The sequence below is a fragment of the Crinia signifera genome, chromosome 19, assembly GCF_055691185.1.
Source record: "Crinia signifera chromosome 19, ASM5569118v1, whole genome shotgun sequence".
Classification (NCBI taxonomy): domain Eukaryota; kingdom Metazoa; phylum Chordata; class Amphibia; order Anura; family Myobatrachidae; genus Crinia; species Crinia signifera.
The window spans coordinates 134,717,345-134,737,401 of NC_139226.1; positions in this window are offsets into that span (position 1 = coordinate 134,717,345).

The following is a 20,057-nucleotide window of genomic DNA, read 5'->3' on the forward strand; positions in this document are numbered from 1 at the left end:
CACTTCCCATTATATGTAGTGTTACATGTATGGCTCTTCCCATTATATACAGTGTAACATGTATGGCCCTTCTCTTTATATGTAGTGTTACATGTATGGCTCTTCTCTTTATATGTAGTGTTACATGTATGGCTCTTCTCTTTATATGTAGTGTAACATGTACAGTATATGTAGTGTAAAATGTGCAGATCTTCTTTTTATTTGTACTGTTCTTACCATTATATGTAGTGTAACATGTATGACACTTCCCTTTATATGTAGTGTAACATGTATGGCCCTTCCCTTTATACAGTATGTAGTGTAACATGTGCGGATCTTCTCTTTATATGCAGCGTAACATGTACTGCTCTACCCATTATATGTAGTGTAACATGTATGGCCCTTCTCTTTATATGTAGTGTTACATGTATGGCTCTTCTCTTTATATGTAGTGTAACATGTACTGCACTTCCCATTATATGTAGTGTTACATGTATGGCTCTTCCCATTATATACAGTGTAACATGTATGGCCCTTCTCTTTATATGTAGTGTTACATGTATGGCTCTTCTCTTTATATGTAGTGTTACATGTATGGCTCTTCTCTTTATATGTAGTGTAACATGTACTGCTCTTCCCATTATATGTAGTGTTACATGTATGGCTCTTCCCATTATATGTAGTGTTACATGTATGGCTCTTCCCATTATATGTAGTGTTACATGTATGGCTCTTACTACTATATGTCGTGTAACATGTATGGCCCTTCTCTTTATATGTAGTGTAACATGTATGGCCCTTCTCTTTATATATACTATATGAGTTATTTACTCTCATCACAATGTTCTCATACTCAGCTGACTATGAATGTATCACCTTTGGCAGAATTGTTATTGATGATGATTAAATATTTGTCCTCACCATGTGATAATCATACGTTACAATGTGTTATAAAAAAAACTATAGTTTGCTTTTGTTTATTTAAAACCATCTATTCTCTATCTCAGTAAGGTAACTGTGGCGAAACGTGACCCCGCCAGCGTTCCGCCGTGTATTTTTCTCCCGCCAGTTTCTGCGTGTCAGCCAGAGAATGTCAGAATGCCGGAGATAATAGGATATTATCACTTCCATTGCACTGCCTGTATTTATAGCTGAGCTATTCACCCCATGTTCCGTTATGCAGCAGACATAACCCGTCTGTATGTGGGACAATAATATGATGTTACACTGAATAATCCAAACAGGTTATTCCACTAGGTTGCTATGTGTGCCACTGGGGGGAAATAGTCCCTGTGTTATATAAATTACTGTTCTCTGTGAGGTAAGACATCCCCAAAAGCCCTACAGGCTTGCACCCCAACACAGGGGGCAGACACCCACCTGCTTCCTAAATGTAGCCCAGAGACACAGGCACTCTTACCTAATATACAGTAACTGCGTTTTTCCCAATATATATACAGATGGAGCCCTCCTCAATTAGCCTGTTAATTGGATTAAGTGAGTAGTAGGATTACTATGCTAATCCCCTACTGTATTGTTCTATGTATTGTATTGCTGCAGAGAACAATAGGATAGTCATGGCTAGCCATGGTGAGCCACGACCTAAGGAACAAAGTTGACAGGGGCTCCAACTGTAGTACACAGCCTGTAATCTCATGGGAGCCATGCCTCTCACACTAATGGAGCCATCCACAGGACTGTGTGTTCTATAGTAATAGAAAGTGACTTTATTAGATACCAGATCTATGCCTGCAGTGAGAAATAGTCCCTGGGTTTATATGTATTGCGCCCATCAGGGCATATACCCCTGAGCAGAGCCGGCCCTAACCCAAATGATGCCCTAGGCAAGATTTTGGCTGGTGCCCCCTAGCACTGCCACTAGTTACACCTCTGACCCTGCTCCCCTTTCCCAGCACCACCAACCCTCATCATAGCAGTCATCATTTAGATGCTCCTACCCACAATATTTTAAATAGAAACAGTGCACACATTCGGTGCGCAGCCCAAACAGGGGTGTGTTCTTGCTGGGATGGGGCATGGCCACCCAATAGTACCCCCAATTCAAATTATGCCACACAGTAGTGCCACTTTATTCACATTATATCATGCGATGGTGTCCCTTATTCACGTTACATCACACAGTAGTACCACTTTACCTTATATACCTTACTCCTCACATTATTCACATTATACCCTTAGAAAAAAATCCTGAGAAAATATTGTATTTTAAGCACCTCCATGGCCACACTGCAACCCAGCACAAAGCAGTGTGTGCTGGGCAGAGGAGAAGAACTGCAGCTGCTGCTGTCACTTAAGGGAAGGGGGCCCGGGGCCCCCACTGGGCCCTTCCATCAGACTTTGGCCTGGATAATTTGTACCCCCTACCCCTTTCTCTCGGCACCCCTGATAATACAACACAGTAATGCCCCTTACACATGACACACATTATTAATGTCCTTATAACCATAATGCCCCTTACACATTATGCCAACCTTTATTAATGCCCTTCATACACATAATGACACACATAATGCCCTTTACACATATGTTGCACATTATTAATGCCCTTATACACATGACACACATAATGCCTGTTACACATATGTCGCACATTATTAATGCATTTATACATGACACACATAATGAGCATTACACATATGCAGAACACTATTGCACAACCAACCCACCCGCAGACAGCACTCGCACAGCCGCTAACACTGTGATCTCTGCCTCTGCTTGGATACAGATGTTTCCTCATACATCTTTACTCAATAGGCCATGCAGCTCCTGGCCAGTTCTGCTAACGTTGGGTGCATTTTTTGCTGAAAATTCATCTTATTTGCATTGTTATGACCAGGACACACAAGGAGCTTCCGATGATTAAAATGATATGCGGCATGCCTATATTCTGTGTGCGACTGTGGCTGTACCTGCATACGGAATGCTATGTTACAGTGATTTCCATGAATACACTATTTCATATGCAGATACAGCCTCACTCACACACAGAATATAGGCATGCTGCATATCATTTTAATCAGCAGAAGCTGCTGATGCCCCTAGGCATTCCAAATGCCTTAGGCAATTGCCTAGTTTGCCTATGCATAAGGCCGGCTCTGCCCCTGAGCCTGATATGTGTCTGTCACAGTGATGCACTGTTTATTGCATGTGTGACATTTCTTGTTGTCCAGTGTGGGCCCAGCCAGGTGACTGTCCTGTATAAGTGATACGTAGGAAGTCCAGGGCTGACCCCCGCCCCCTAGGTCACAACCCCCCTTGCAGGTAACATAAGTCAGCTGAGGGGGCTGTGACATCACAAATGACTACGAGGGTTTAACCTGGCTCATTATACTGTACGATCCCAAAGTTGACAAACCCCTTATCAGCATAATTACCTGGCCTGTGTTGTAGCAGGGCTACTTCCAGACTACATGTCTCCAAAGCTACAGGGGGTCTCTATATTGCCCTGAGACACGTTTTAAAGAGCAGAATTTAAATCCCACCAATCAGGACACTCTGCAATGTCACCATGTGGGCAGAGCATCCTGGGAGTTTGGTAGGTTTCAAGAGGTTTCGCACAAGGTTTGGGGAGTAGTTGAGTTCAAGAAACTGGAGAGGAGACAGAGATACACAGAGATTTTACCTCTATGCATATACTTGGTTAAGAAAATGGGGGTTGTGTGTATAGGCGCTTAGGTGATAAAACAATTAGAAAAAATTATATGTAAAAAACATACACAATATTGAAATCCACCTGTTTGACTCTGGGTCTAATTTTCAAGACCTCAACCTAGTGAGACACAAGCCAAATGCAAAACATAGTGCAATTCTGTTAGGAATAAATGACAATTTATTAGTCTCACAGGACACTTACAAACAAACAGGGTAAAATAGCATGTAACCACCGACTGTGGTAAAAAAGTTCCTCAGATACCGGGATATTACCATCCGCAACAGGTCCCAGATTGGATTTAGGGTGAGTGAGGTAGAGGGTGCCGGCTCCTCTATCCTCCACTGATGCTGTGCTTCTGGAAAAATACCTGGGTTCTAGGCAATACTGTCACCAGCCTGATGCATTTCGGACCCTCCAGTCCTTCGTCAGAGGCTTGGTGCCTGGCTGTGAATAACCTCTCTTTATACCCCTTCCGCCATTTAGACTAATTAGATGCAGGTGCCGCCGCCGTTTCTCTCACTTACCCCAATCAAGGAGACATCTGTGGAGCGCATTCAGCTTAGTAGATGACTTTCGGGATTCGGAAGCGGAGGCGAGTCGTGGGACGCACGCTGCGTTCCACTGAGACGGAGAACATCTTACTTCCGGGATTCGGAACTTGAAACGAGGTTTGGAGCGCATCCTCCGTTCCACTTGACGATCTGCAGCTATTCCTCTCATATTATTGAAATGGAATCTTCTGTTCTTCCTTCTAATGGATGTCCTTCATAATGATAATTTATTAACCTTATTCTGTAGGTCATTCATAATGTTCCACAATGTCCTCAATTATAGCGGGTTATTTTAAATATCGAGGGGGTATATAAAAGAGAGATAAAATATGATTAAAATACAGGGATAAAAAATGTTAAGATACAAGAGTAAAAACTTTTCACAAAAAACATTTTAGTTCAAAGTCACCATTTAACCCGTGTGGCACCAGTGTGTTTAGCTTATGTATCCACATCATTTCATTTTGGGATAACCTCTGGTCGATAATTCTATTCCTCCAGTCTGGTGCTATGGTTTGTATTCCTACAAATGATTTTAGGTGACATTCTTTTGAATTATGTTTAATTTTAAAATGTGACGATACGGTATGCGTGGCTAGGCCTTTTCTGATATTATAGATATGCTCCGCCATACGCGTCTTTAATGGTCTGGTTGTTTTTCCTACATAAAAAAGACCGCAGTCACATTCTAAAATATAAATAACATTTTTTGTGTTACAAGATATAAAATCTCTAATCTTATAAGTAAAATCATTACACTTAAAATATTTTTTGTTTACTAGGACCGTTTGTACTTCTGCACATTAAGCACATTCCACAACGGTGGAATCCCTGGCTTCTCGTGCTGACCCTTTTTTCTTCTATTAGTTTGCTTTGAACGAGTTTGTCTTTGAGGGATGGTGCTCGATGATGAATAAAACTTGGACGATCGGGTAAAACAGTTTTTAAAACCGGATCACTTTTTAAAATGTGCCAGTTCTTCTTAAAAACAGTCTCAATTTCTCTAGTCTGTGCATTAAAATTTGACATAAAAGCCCATTCTATTGATTTGTGGTTTTTTTTGGATACTTGTTTTCTCTTCTAATAAGGTTGATCTTTCCACCGCTTTTGCTTTATTTTCAGCTTCCTTTATTAGACCTTTACTATACCCCTTTTGTCTGAAGCGTGAGGACATTTCAAGGGTTTGTTCCTCACAGATTTTTTCTTCAGTACAATTCCGTTTAACACGGATAAATTGACCTTACGGAATCCCTTCCAGCCAATGTTTTTGGTGTTGGCTGGTCTTTTCTATGTAGCTAGTCTTCCTAAGGTTAGACTTTAAGGTTCACCTGACAAGTTGCCACCCTTGGTGCGCCCGAGATACATCCCACACCCCAATTGAACACTACGTTTTCTATGTAGCTGTTGGAGTCCGTCGGTTTTCTGTAATAAGATCCGTTAAAATAGAAATAATTATTTAAAAGAATAAATTTAATACCTTTTAAAATAAATTCTTTCAACTGTGTATTGTAATCAGATTTTTCTAAAAAATATTTAACGGCTTTCAAACCCATTTCATGATCAATGATTGTGTATAGGGTAGACACATCTGCACTAACTAATGTGCAGCTGTCATCCCACTTGATCTTTTCCATTTTGTTTAGGACATCTTTAGTGTCTCGTAAATACGCCTTTGTTGATTTTACCATGGGTTGAAGAAAATTATCTATATAGGCAGATAGATTGGATGTAATACTGTTTGAACCAGAAATAATGGGCCTACCTGGGGGGTTAAAAAAACAAAAAACAAAAAAAAAAACCTCACCAACAAAGAGTATGCAGCAATTAAATCTTTAAAAGAAGACAAAACAATAATATTGAAGCCTGCCGACAAAGGGGGAGGGGTTGTAATTCTGAAAAAGGAAGATTAGATTAAAGAAATAGAAAATCAACTAAAAAGTGGAGAAACATATAAAAAACTAAAGCAGGACCCCACAAATACCATTCAAAAAGAATTGGGGGTACTAGCCACAAAAGCACTGGAAGATAAAGTTCTTACAAAAACAGAATTTGATTTTATTAATATAAAAAATCCTACAGTGCCCACAATACATGTTTTACCTAAAATCCACAAAAACCCTCAAAACCCCCCAGGTAGGCCCATTATTTCTGGTTCAAACCGTATTACATCCAATCTATCTGCCTATATAGAGCATTTTCTTCAACCTATGGTAAAATCAACAAAGGCGTATTTACGAGACACTAAAGATGTCCTAAACAAAATGGAAAAGATCAAGTGGGATGACAGCTGCACATTAGTTAGTGCAGATGTGTCTACCCTATACACAATCATTGATCATGAAATGGGTTTGAAAGCCGTTAAATATTTTTTAGAAAAAATCTGATTACAATACACAGTTGAAAGAATTTATTTTAAAAGGTATTAAATTTATTCTTTTAAATAATTATTTCTATTTTAACGGATCTTATTATCTGCAATTGATTTGGACCGCCATGGGCACCAGATTCGCCGCCAGCTATGCCAACCTATATATGGCGTATTGGGAAGATCAGGTGGTTGGGCAAGGCGAGAGCTTGGGGGCGAGTCTGGTGTCGTGGCACAGGTTCATTGACAATATTTTATTTATCTGGTGTGACACAGAAGAAGAACTAACAGCCTTCTGTGAAAATCTAAATACTAACAATTTTAACATAAAATTAGTATTCAATGTTAGCCGATCTGAAATTGTCTTTTTGGATTTAAATATTTATATTAAAGAAAACGCTATCCATACAAAAACCCACAGAAAACCAACGGACTCCAACAGCTACATAGAAAAGACCAGCCAACACCATAAACGTTGGCTGGAAGGGATTCCGTATGGTCAATTTATCCGTGTTAAACGGAATTGTACTGAAGAAAAAATCTGTGAGGAACAAACCCTTGAAATGTCCTCACGCTTCAGACAAAAGGGGTATAGTAAAGTTCTAATAAAGGAAGCTTAAAATAAAGCAAAAGCGGTGGAAAGATCAACTTTATTGGAAGAGAAAACAAGTATCCAAAAAAACAACAAATCAATAGAAGGGCTTTTATGTCAAATTTTAATGCACAGACTAGAGAAATTGAGACTGTTTTTAAGAAAAACTGGCACATTTTAAAAAGTGACCCGGTTTTAAAAACTGTTTTACCCGATCGTCCAAGTTTTATTTATCGTCGAGCACCATCCCTCAAAGACAAACTAGTTCAAGGCAAACTAATAGAAGAAAAAAGGGTCAGCATGAGAAGCCAGGGATTCCACCGTTGTGGAATGTGCTTAATGTGCAGAAGTACAAAAGGTCCTAGTAAACAAAAATATTTTAAGTGTAATGATTTTACTTATAAGATTAGAGATTTTATAACTTGTAACACAAAAATTTTTATTTATATTTTAGAATGTGACTGCGGTCTTTTTTATGTAGGAAAAACAACCAGACCATTAAAGACGCGTATGGCGGAGCATATCTATAATATCAGAAAAGGCCTAGCCACGCATACCGTATCGTCACATTTTAAAATTAAACATAATTCAAAAGAATGTCACCTAAAATTTGTAGGAATACAAACCATAGCACCAGACTGGAGGAATAGAAACATCGACCAGAGGTTATCCCAAAATGAAATGAGGTGGATACATAAGCTAAACACACTGGTGCCACACGGGTTAAATGGTGACTTTGAACTATATATATCTATAATATAAACATGCAAATTCATACATGCCCCATGGTATAGAATGTATTTTTTATAACCTGAAGTCCTGGACAGAAATCCTATGATGTTAATTTGGTGCTGAGAGCTCCAGCTGTGCAAAAGGTGCAGATGGAAATGGAAATGGCTCCAACTTAATATTGTATTTGGCTCCCTCTCCTTCAGTGGTAGAATAAATAGGTGGAAATAAACCTGATGTTCGTGTAGAATTGTGTCTCTCCGCAAGAATCTGTACCTGCAGACAGCTCTACCTACCCCGCTCAGAGGTCGCCGCCTGTTGACGAACCACAGATGTTAGAATGGGCAGGTAGCGAGCTGTCTGCCACAAGCCGTCAGTGGTGTTAACAATCTGCGCAGACTCATTCCAAGCCGTTGGCGATGGGAAGATGGACACTCTGAAGCTGTCTGTCACAGGTGGCTGATGCAGGTATTAGATACATGCCACCAATAGTGTTCTACACAGATCAAGCGCACACTTCCCACCAGTCTTGAGAGGAATCCCATATGGCGAATTTCTTAGATTGAAAAGGAACTGCTCAAATCCCACCTAGTTCAACACCAGAGCCGAAGAACTAACAACCAGGCTACTCACCAGGGGATATAGTAAAAGGGCAGTAAAAAGAGTCAAATATGAAGCCAATCGGAAAGATAGGAACTCCCTCCTATATAACAACAAGAACAAATCACCAGAATCGGAGGTCATCAGACTGGTAGGCAACTTTTGTTCTGAGTGGAAAGAGATCCAAGATATAATCAATAAGCACTGGAATATTCTGAATGTAGATCCCGATCTGGCCAAAAATCTAGGCACAAGAGCCAACATCAGTTGGAGAAGATCCTCCAATCTGAAAGATAAGATTGTTCACAGCCATTTTTTACACTCCAGGAATAAGAAAACAACAATACAAGGATCGTACAGATGTGGTGGATGCAAGGCATGCCATCACATGATTAAGACCACGAAAATTACAGACAAGTATAATAAAGTCCATCCAATAAGAGATTACATCAATTGTAAATCCACAGGAGTGGTATACTGTATTCTGTGCCCTTGTAATCGACGCTATGTCGGTATGACCGCTAGACCTCTAAAGCAGAGGATCCTGGAACATGTTGGTACAGTGAGGAACTCCAAAACCGACATCAGCAAGTTTAAACAACTAACGACAGTGGCCAAACACTTTCATGACTACCATCAGGGAGACCCCCAACTACTGAGAGCTTTTGGGATTGAACAAATCCATTTAGGAATACGAGGAGGCAATATCAATCAAGAATTACTAAAAAGAGAAAGTTATTGGACATTCGTCCTGGGAGGATTACAACCCTCTGGGATGAAAAAGAGATACCAACAATTCCCTGGGCGCAGATTGGATTATTTTCTCACACCTTTTCTCACATCCGGAGCCTGAGATATAAACACCTCCTGCCTTATTTGTCTGCATCCTTTTGTAGACAAATTGATTCGGTGAGAGTCCACTGTTACATTCCGAATGTTTTTATATGTATGTTGTTAAATAAATCAAGCGGTATCACACTATACAAGCTTCACTTCTCTTGCATATACACCCAATGGAATTGGATGCTGGACTGGTGATGTTACCGCTCCCCAAAAGTGATTGAAGTCTACTTTTTACATTAGACCCTTTCTAAGGGTACGAGTCTGAAAACTCGAAATACTGCCATTTCTTTTGAATTTTTAACTGTAAAAACAGTATCACACTATTGTGTCTCCCCTATGTTTTTCTTTTTGGGTATTCACCTGAGAGAGAGAAAGGGAGAAAGAAAGGTGTGAGAAAAGAATCCAATCTGCGCCCAGGGAATTGTTGGTATCTTGTTTTTTTTGCCTCTGTATAGTATTGTGTATGGTAGGTGAACCGTACAAACCAACGAGTACTTAGGCTGCAGGGAGCGCGAAGGTTACTACCCGAAACAACTTCTTTTTGAGATTAACCCTCTGGGATGAATGAACACATTAATTATGGTGCCTTTTTATAAATGTCCAACTCCAAACTCCAAGACTTTGAACCAATGGACACATAGAATCTTACATGTACCAGTGGCAACAGACTAATTGTATAAAGAATTATTGATGTGCCATCTCTACAACACAAAAACACAACTACAAATCGGGAATCTAGATTTTGGTCTAAACAATGGTTACACATAGGGCAATACCAATAAATGAAACGTAGTGGTGATATAAGGCACAATAGTCCAACAACAGTCATCACTCAAGTCACAATTGTCACCCATATTTTTCACTAGTTATTCACTTATTTGTTTTTAATTTTTGTCACATAAGAATTTTCCCACTTATTTCGTGGGATGACACAGTTGACATTATACTATATAACATACAAGAAAAAAACAGAATAGAACTGCGCAGTAAAGGGGAAAATAGTACATGCAATTTATTTATGTACCAATAAAAAACACATATAAAACATACACAGAAAAATAAAACACAATTTAGGAAAAAATAATAAAATAAAAAGTAATATTACATACAGGGGGTTAATATAAAAGATTAATGCACAACCGGTCGTGTCAGATTAATAGGTTTAAAACCAAATAGATTTTGCTTCCCTTTAGTTTAGCGTGGTCATATTAGTATGTTAGTTGTAGTTAGAATGTTGGTTAAGTAACAGTCTTTTTTTTGTAGATTAGTATATATAACTGTCCAGGTTTTAATGTCTGGCCAGACAATAATGCATTTGGGGTACCTTACAGCTGCCACCTGTAATTCCTCCGGTCTCCCAGTGGATGGTGCTGAATCACCTGTTTTGGTCCAACTATATCTGGAGTCACCTTTGGACTGGTGGTCTGATGGTGAGCCTGTGTGGTATCCCCTGTGGTGCAGAAAGAATTTGTAAATTATCCAACGCGTTTCCCCGCCTCCGATAACGGTCTCAGCGGCTTTCTCAAGGAAAAAGGAAGAGTAGCAAGTGAATGTCCATTTAATAGGTCTCATATTTATACCTCAGGATGGTCTGAGCGGCGTGGCTTAGCGCCGTCTTGCCGTTTCCGGCTATGCGGCGTCTTTTCGTTGTTTGTTACTCTGTTTCCGGTCCGTGCGTTCCACTGGACCGGAAATACGTCATTTTGCGTTCCATTTGGCCGTCATTAAGGTGTCCGTCTTTTATATTCCCTCTGTTCCGGCTCCATATGTTATTTTAGATCTCTGGAGACTATAATTTGTGGCGGCCATTTTCACTAAGGGAATATGCCGTTTACATAGGTTATTACATCTGCTTGGTGCGTTATTGAGTCCGCAGTGGCCATTTTTGTTTAGGGAAGTCAAGGAAGCAATCTCTATTCATTTAATAAACGTACTATTGGCATTATGTATTTTGGATATTATTATACGAATCAAGTCCGTTTTAAATACATTGTGCTGTTATACAATGTGCTGCAGATATTTTTACACACTTTAACCCAACCGCATTTTATCACAATATAAATATATCGATAGACACTCAATGAACATTTTAATATAGATGTCTCAAAATAAAAACAATGCAAATATATCACTAGACATTCATTTTCCATCCACCTATTATCTTCCTATTTGTACATATGGAGGAGTCGCACGGACCGGAAACAGAGTAACAAACAACGAAAAGACGCCGCATAGCCGGAAACGGCAAGACGGCGCTAAGCCACGCCGCTCAGACCACCCTGAGGTATAAATATAAGACCTATTAAATGGACATTCACTTGCTACTCTTCCTTTTTCCTTGAGAAAGCTGCTGAGACCGTTATCGGAGGCGGGGAAACGCGTTGGGTAATTTACAAATTCTTTCTGCACCACAGGGGATACCACACAGGCTCACCATCAGACCACCAGTCCAAAGGTGACTCCAGATATAGTTGGACCAAAACAGGTGATTCAGCACCATCCACTGGGAGACCGGAGGAATTACAGGTGGCAGCTGTAAGGTAGCCCAAATGCATTATTGTCTGGCCAGACATTAAAACCTGGACAGTTATATATACTAATCTACAAAAAAAAGACTGTTACTTAACCAACATTCTAACTACAACTAACATACTAATATGACCACGCTAAACTAAAGGGAAGCAAAATCTATTTGGTTTTAAACCTATTAATCTGACACGACCGGTTGTGCATTAATCTTTTATATTAACCCCCTGTATGTAATATTACTTTTTATTTTATTATTTTTTCCTAAATTGTGTTTTAATTTTCTGTGTATGTTTTATATGTGTTTTTTATTGGTACATAAATAAATTGCATGTACTATTTTCCCCTTTACTGCGCAGTTCTATTCTGTTTTTTTCTGGTAATCAACTTGGGGAACTGAGCTACCCCCCACAGAACAGCAGCAGTTTGTGCTACACTTGATCACCTATAACGGATTAGGTAGGTCAAACCACTCATGGCGCAGGACTTAGCCAAAACTCCTATATTTGCCTGTCTATCAGCTCAATTAAGCCCAGCTGCAGCGAGTGGTTTGAGCTATATATAACTAATTTTTATTGATTAAAAAGAAATGGCCTCCCTTAGGTGCATTTCTGAAAGAATAGAAAGGAGGAGTCTATATTTGAAGGGCAAATCGGACTGTATACCATCTAGTCTAAAAGATGATGGCAGTCCCACAGATATGCATAGGATTTTTAATGAAATGGAAGATCTCTGCTTAGCAGAAACAAGACACTGGTGGGATCAAGTCACTCTCCAGAAATATCTGGACAGTGACATGATACCAAGAGGTTTGAGGGTGAATAAATCTCCCACTTTTGGTGATGATCAGATTTTCACGGAGGAATGGAATAACATCCTAAAAAATTGCTCTAAAAATCTGATCAAACTATTAATTAAATATAGAGAGGAACAGGTAAAAATAATACAGGAAAAAATTGAACAAACACATCTTTCTTTAAAAAAAATTGAAAATAACCAGGAGTTTAAAGAACGGGACAATAAGGTAAATGAAAAAATAGAAAGATTTGAGCAAGAATTGATTGCACGCAAAGACAACAAAATGGATAGGGACAGTAGAGATTATGAAAGGTATGAGGTATATACATATAATAAAAAATTCCAAGAAAAAAAGAGATCTTATTCCTATAGAACAAGAGAAGGACCACAATCAGCTAAAAAAGTAAGATTCCAACAAAACACTAATAATAAAAACCATTATCAGACTAATTATAGAGAATTTAATAAAGGACCAAGAAGAGAAAGAAATAACTCCTATAACCATAGAGACGATTACACAAATAGATACTCTAGTTTGAGTGACTATGAGTCCCCAAGAAGGCCCTACTATAAACAAAGAAGAAACAGATTCAATAGCGGCCCATCCGAAACTGAGGATGAATATGAAGTACCCCTAAGAGAAAGGGTTTTTTTAGGCCACGGAAAAACCAGCCTGAGACCTGTAAAAACCCCACTAAAAAGAAATCGAGAAAAAGACGAAGGGGATGCAGAGGAGGCAGAAGAGTCCAGATCAAAAAAGACTCTAAGCATAAGATAGCCCCCAACGGAAAAGGAATATACAACCTTTCATCTAAAGAATTGACAGAGGATGAGGTCAGACTATTGGAAAAGGGACTAAATTTTGCTCCTGTGAGCAAACCTAATATTTTTAAACTCTTTGTGGACCTAAACAGGTATACAAGAACTTTGAGCCGCAAGAGATTTTTTGCCAGCAAAGCACTGAAGGATACAAATAATACCGGATGTTCCCCTATTCTTTTAGATCAGGGTGACAATGAGGCCCTCGAAATATTAGAAGGTTTGCAAAATGAATCCATAATGACTAATGGTAAAATTGAGAGTGAAATTAAAATTTATGATACAAAAAGATTTAAAAATAAATCAGAATTTTATCCCCTCCAACACAAAGGCCCATTTGTGGACTGTTTCTATAACACAACATTGAGGCAGTTTAAAGAAATGTGCGATAAGGCTGATAAAAAAACAATTAGGGATAATTTAAGTAAAGGAGAACGAGAAGCTATAAAACAGCTATGTAAGGATGAGGCAGTGACTATCAAACCTGCTGACAAGGGCGGTGGGATCGTGATGCTGAACACTGTGGACTACATTGTCGAAAGTTTGAGACAATTGAATGATAAGATCTTCTACAGTGTTCTGGGTCATGATCCCACCGCCCTTTATCAGAAAAAATTACATCTGATGTTGGATGAGGCACTTGCAGGAGGTGCGATATCCAAGGAAACTGCACAATTTTTATTTATTAAATTCCCTATCACACCCACGTTTTATTATTTGCCCAAAATACACAAGTCACTCAGCACCCCACCTGGTCGTCCCATTATTTCTGGTGTAGGGTCACTCACTAATAATTTGTCCTCTTTTGTTGATTTTTATTTACAAAAGCATGTAGTGGATCTGAAATCGCATATTAAAGATACTAAACACTTTCTAAATATAATTAATAACATCGAGTGGAAAGAAACGTACCATCTGGTAATCTGCGACGTGGAGGCATTGTACTCCAATATCCCGCACAAACTGGGGATAGACGCAGTAGACCATTACCTCTCAAAAGATGAGGAGATATCGGATCCCCTACGTACTTTTCTATTACACTCTATTCAGTTAATTTTAGAGCACAATTATTTTTTGTTTGACTCACGGTATTATTTACAAACACGGGGGACCGCTATGGGGACTAGGTTCGCCGCGAGCTTCGCCAACCTTTACATGGGAGTAGTCGAGGACCGACATGTGTGGGGAAGCGGGTTTGGGGCGAACCTAGTCCTATACGGACGATATATAGATGATTTGTTTATTATTTGGAATGGGGATTTAGAATCACTTCAAAACTTCACTGATCAATTAAATTTTAATGAGTTCGGGCTTAAATTTACTAGTAATCACAGCACTAGTCACATTAGTTTCCTGGATGTCGCCCTCCATGTAAAGAATAACACACTGACAACTGAGACTTATGTAAAGCCAGTTGATCAGAACAGATATTTGAACTACCAAAGCTCACATGCAGATGGTTGGAAAAAAAACATTCCGAAGGGACAATTGGTTCGCATAAAAAGAAACTGCTCCACGAATGAGGCCTACTTTAAACAAGCAAATATGTTATTAGAATCGTTTCGAGAACAGGGATACCCAGAGACCATCCTCAATCAAGCAAAACAAGAAGTAGATAGAATGGATAGAATGAACTTACTGGGTAAAAATAAAACTAAAACAAAACAGAGTATAATGAGAGAAACCGGAGAAGGGATGACAGGGCTTTTTGTAACCCAATATAATGGATATGCAAAAGAAATTAGAAACATAATAAAAAACAATACTGCCATGCTATTACAAGACCCCCTCTTGAAAGATGAGATTCAACATGATGGCAGAATGATTTTCCGTAAAGCAGATAACTTAAAATCAAAATTGATACACAGCCATTTTTCAAAGACAGATAAAAAAGGAAAAAGAGAGGATACTAATAATGAATTAAATTGGTTACCCCCAAAGCCAAAAGGATACCATCGATGTGGTAAAGAAAAATGCTTGATATGCTTAATGGCACCCAGAAAAACAACTAGCTATAAATCTACCACTAATGGCGAAGTGTTCCAAATAGAAAATTTAATAAATTGTGGCTCTACCTATGTTATTTATTTGCTTTCCTGCAGTTGCGGGAAGCAATACATAGGTAGGACGACGAGAACATTACACGTCAGAGGAATGGAACATAGGAGGAATATACTCAATGGAGTAAAAACACACTCAGTTTCAAGCCATATACACAGATGTCAAGGAGGAAGGGTGGATGACGTTACAATAATTGGGATCGAAAGCATAAAGAGTACAAATAGAGGTGGCGACAGATTCGGTAGACTATGTCGCCGTGAAGCATACTGGATCTATAGAATGGACTCATTAATACCAAATGGCTTAAATGATGCAATAGAACTAAACAACATCTAGTTACAACCCATTTATGTGGTGTTGCGTCCATTTTTCCACTTTTCATCTTTTTGTGTATATGACAATGTATATAGGATTTAACATCTCGCTATCCCCCCCCCTGTATTTCCTCTATCTCAAATCAGTTATAAGTATAATTGAAACTGTAATATACTACTCTGCATATCAGGTTCATCATCTTCCCCACTCCCTCTTCCCTTTTTCCTCTGATCTGTTTTCCTATTGGGATTCTCTCTTGACGATAATAATGCGAATTATGTTGGTATTATCGCAATGTAAGTGATGTGGGCCATCGGGACGTCAAATCTAAAACTTCTGCACATGTGGGACTGGAGTTCCATCTGGACCATATGTGCGGAGACTCGGACGATGTCAGGATGAAAAACACCACATTATTCAGAAACCAATTAGGTAACCTATGGTCCATTTCTGAAAATATATTTGGAGCTATGATATAGCTATGATGGAATAATTTAGTGGGCCATATGTTCTATATGTGTATTACTGCTTATATGGGTATTAATCCTATGTTAGAAGAAAACACATAACAACATAAAAATATAAAAAGAAAATCCTAGTGCCATATAGGATGACGATGACCAATGGCTTATAGTTATTTGTGGCTCTCCTTCTGAAAAACTATGGTACATATTATACGCCCATGCGCACATAAATTTACCTGTATGTATAAGTAATTCATGTCGACCATTCTTTGTGGCTTTTTCTGGTCCTTTGTCGCATAGAGAAACGGTCGACATGAATTCACTACTGAAAATAAATAATAATAAATAAAATATAAAAGAAGATATTACTATTCTAGACACACATTTGTCTACACATATGAGTAGAGACAAAGAAGATGTCTCTCGAGAACAATCTGCTTTATACATATTTCTCTATGTGTCCATTATGTGTGTTCATGGTCACTTAGACCTACGAAATGTTGTCTTTTTATGTACACTCTCTAGTTATGTCTATGTAGAGGTACATATACCTATCCTTTTTTTAAGTGTTGTACAAACAATTTTTTTTTTTTTTTTCCTGACTAGATACCTAGATCCATAGAATCTGGATATATAGATCCATGTATGTTGAGAATTATAGGAATACCTGTTCCACTTCCAATAATCTGTGTATATAGATTTAAATATATATAAAAAAAAAAATAATATAAGAAAAAGACGTAAAAAAAAGAGATACATATGTATACCTTATTGTAATTAGTTTGTTCTTTTTCCTTTTCGTTTCTTCCATAAAAAAGGTTTTGCGATTATTTAATACATACCTAATGACCTTGCCCTTGGAATATGGACTCCTCCATATGTACAAATAGGAAGATAATAGGTGGATGGAAAATGAATGTCTAGTGATATATTTGCATTGTTTTTATTTTGAGACATCTATATTAAAATGTTCATTGAGTGTCTATCGATATATTTATATTGTGATAAAATGCGGTTGGGATAAAGTGTGTAAAAATATCTGCAGCACATTGTATAACAGCTATACATAAGGCACGATGTATTTAAAACGGACTTGATTCGTATAATAATATCCAGAATACATAATGCCAATAGTACGTTTATTAAATGAATAGAGATTGCTTCCTTGACTTCCCTAAACAAAAATGGCCACTGCGGACTCAATAACGCACCAAGCAGATGTAATAACCTATGTAAACGGCATATTCCCTTAGTGAAAATGGCCGCCACAAATTATAGTCTCCAGAGATCTAAAATAACATATGGAGCCGGAACAGAGGGAATATAAAAGACGGACACCTTAATGACGGCCAAATGGAACGCAAAATGACGTATTTCCGGTCCAGTGGAACGCACGGACCGGAAACAGAGTAACAAACAACGAAAAGACGCCGCATAGCCAGAAACGGCAAGACGGCGCTAAGCCACGCCGCTCAGACCATACTGAGGTATAAATATGAGACCTATTTAATGGACATTCACTTGCTACTCTTCCTTTTTCCTTGAGAAAGCCGCTGAGACCGTTATCGGAGGCGGGGAAACGCGTTGGATAATTTACAAATTCTTTCTGCACCACAGGGGATACCACACAGGCTCACCATCAGACCACTAGTCCAAAGGTGACTCCAGATATAGTTGGACCAAAACAGGTGATTCAGCATCATCCACTGGGAGACCGGAGGAATTACAGGTGGCAGCTGTAAGGTACCCCAAATGCATTATTGTCTGGCCAGACATTAAAACCTGGACAGTTATATATACTAATCTACAAAAAAAAGACTGTTACTTAACCAACATTCTAACTACAACTAACATACTAATATGACCGCGCTAAACCAAAGGGAAGCAAAATCTATTTGGTTTTAAACCTATTAATCTGACACGACCGGTTGTGCATTAATCTTTTATATTAACCCCCTGTATGTAATATTACTTTTTATTTTATTATTTTTTCCTAAATTGTGTTTTAATTTTCTGTGTATGTTTTATATGTGTTTTTTATTGGTACATAAATAAATTGCATGTACTATTTTCCCCTTTACTGCGCAGTTCTATTCTGTTTTTTTTCTGGTAATCAACTTCACAGAACAGCAGCAGTTAACGGGGTGTAATAGTTTGTGCTACACTTGATCACCTATAACGGATTAGGTAGGTCAAACCACTCACGGCGCAGGACTTAGCCAAAACTCCTATATATAACATACAACACACAAGATTTGTTCATTATTATTCAGCACTGTACAATTACAATTCACCAATCCATGGATCACATAGATATAATTTGATCACTCATAGGTTCACACTTGACAACACAGACACTGTCATTATTATTCACCTGTGCACTTTATTGCAAGAATATAACCTTACATATGACTCATCGTGACAATATTATTGAGATGTGTTTGTATGCTTAGGGAGGCATAAAATATATAAAAATACCATAATAGAAAAACATCCAATTATGATAGATTAGAGAATATTCATACGATATTGATATGACCAGCTCAACACAAACAACTCCAATAATGTCCCAATCTCAATAAGTTTAATAACCCTACTAAAAGGAGATAAATATTTTCAATAATTATGTATTCAACAATGAATTCACAAAAATAAAAAATAAATAATAAAAAAGAAAAAAACAAAAAAACAAAAAAAACAAATAAAAATATAAAAAACAAAAAACTTTGGTGTCTTTTGAGATAATTTTGAATTTAATACATATAAAAACCACAAAAAAATCAAAAACTTAAATAATAAATCTCTAGTACCCGATTATGATGTAAAATATGTCACATTCTAACTATCAAAATCAATTAAACCTGAATAGAAGATCATAGCCACTGTACAAGTATAATAAATAAAAATCCAGTACTGGGTGATAAACCTGTCAATCAACTAAACATAGACAGACCATTCATCGAATGGGAGATTGAGATACAAGTCCAACCAGCCATTGGACCACAAACATGTCACTCAGAAAGAAGCCAATTGATTGGCGGCTTTTGATAATAAAAACCCCTTCCAGCCCGACAGTCGGGTTGGACCTATGAGTAAGCGTTTGCGAAACGTAAGTAAGGAGATTGCAGGGGGGACACGGCACTGATGTTGTATGTGACCGACCAGCCCTGCTAGAGTCTGTCCGCCGTAGATATGTGTAACAGCACAAGCTGTGAATAAAGGCTACCTGTGCTGCATCGCGTCTGTCAGACACTAATACTATACAGACCACACTGTGCATAATTGCTGGGTTCACAACACGTGGCCCGCCGCAAGCTAAAGCAATATTGAACCGTCTGTATATTTCAGAATTAAGTGCTTTTGTGTTTGAAAAATTATATATGTCCCAAGCCTGCAGTATAAGGAAGCTCTGATGCCACATAGCACATAGCTATAGAGCGACCCCAATCCACAATGCAGTCAGTGGATACATATAAGCACAATGTGGCAAATGACTCTTAATAAGTCACAAACAGTATGACTATATCAGTGACTATCGCTCATCGTGCTTGACACTCAGACTGACTCTGTGAAGGGGCAATATTTGCTGACTGTGTGAAACTCCTGGTAACAATTAATTGACCAGGATAACACAGCGAATTATTTGAATAAATATCAAGTTACAGTGCCCGACTATTGCACATATAAGGCAGTGAATTTATCAAAGCCACATATTAAACATGACTAGCACCTCTCTGTGATA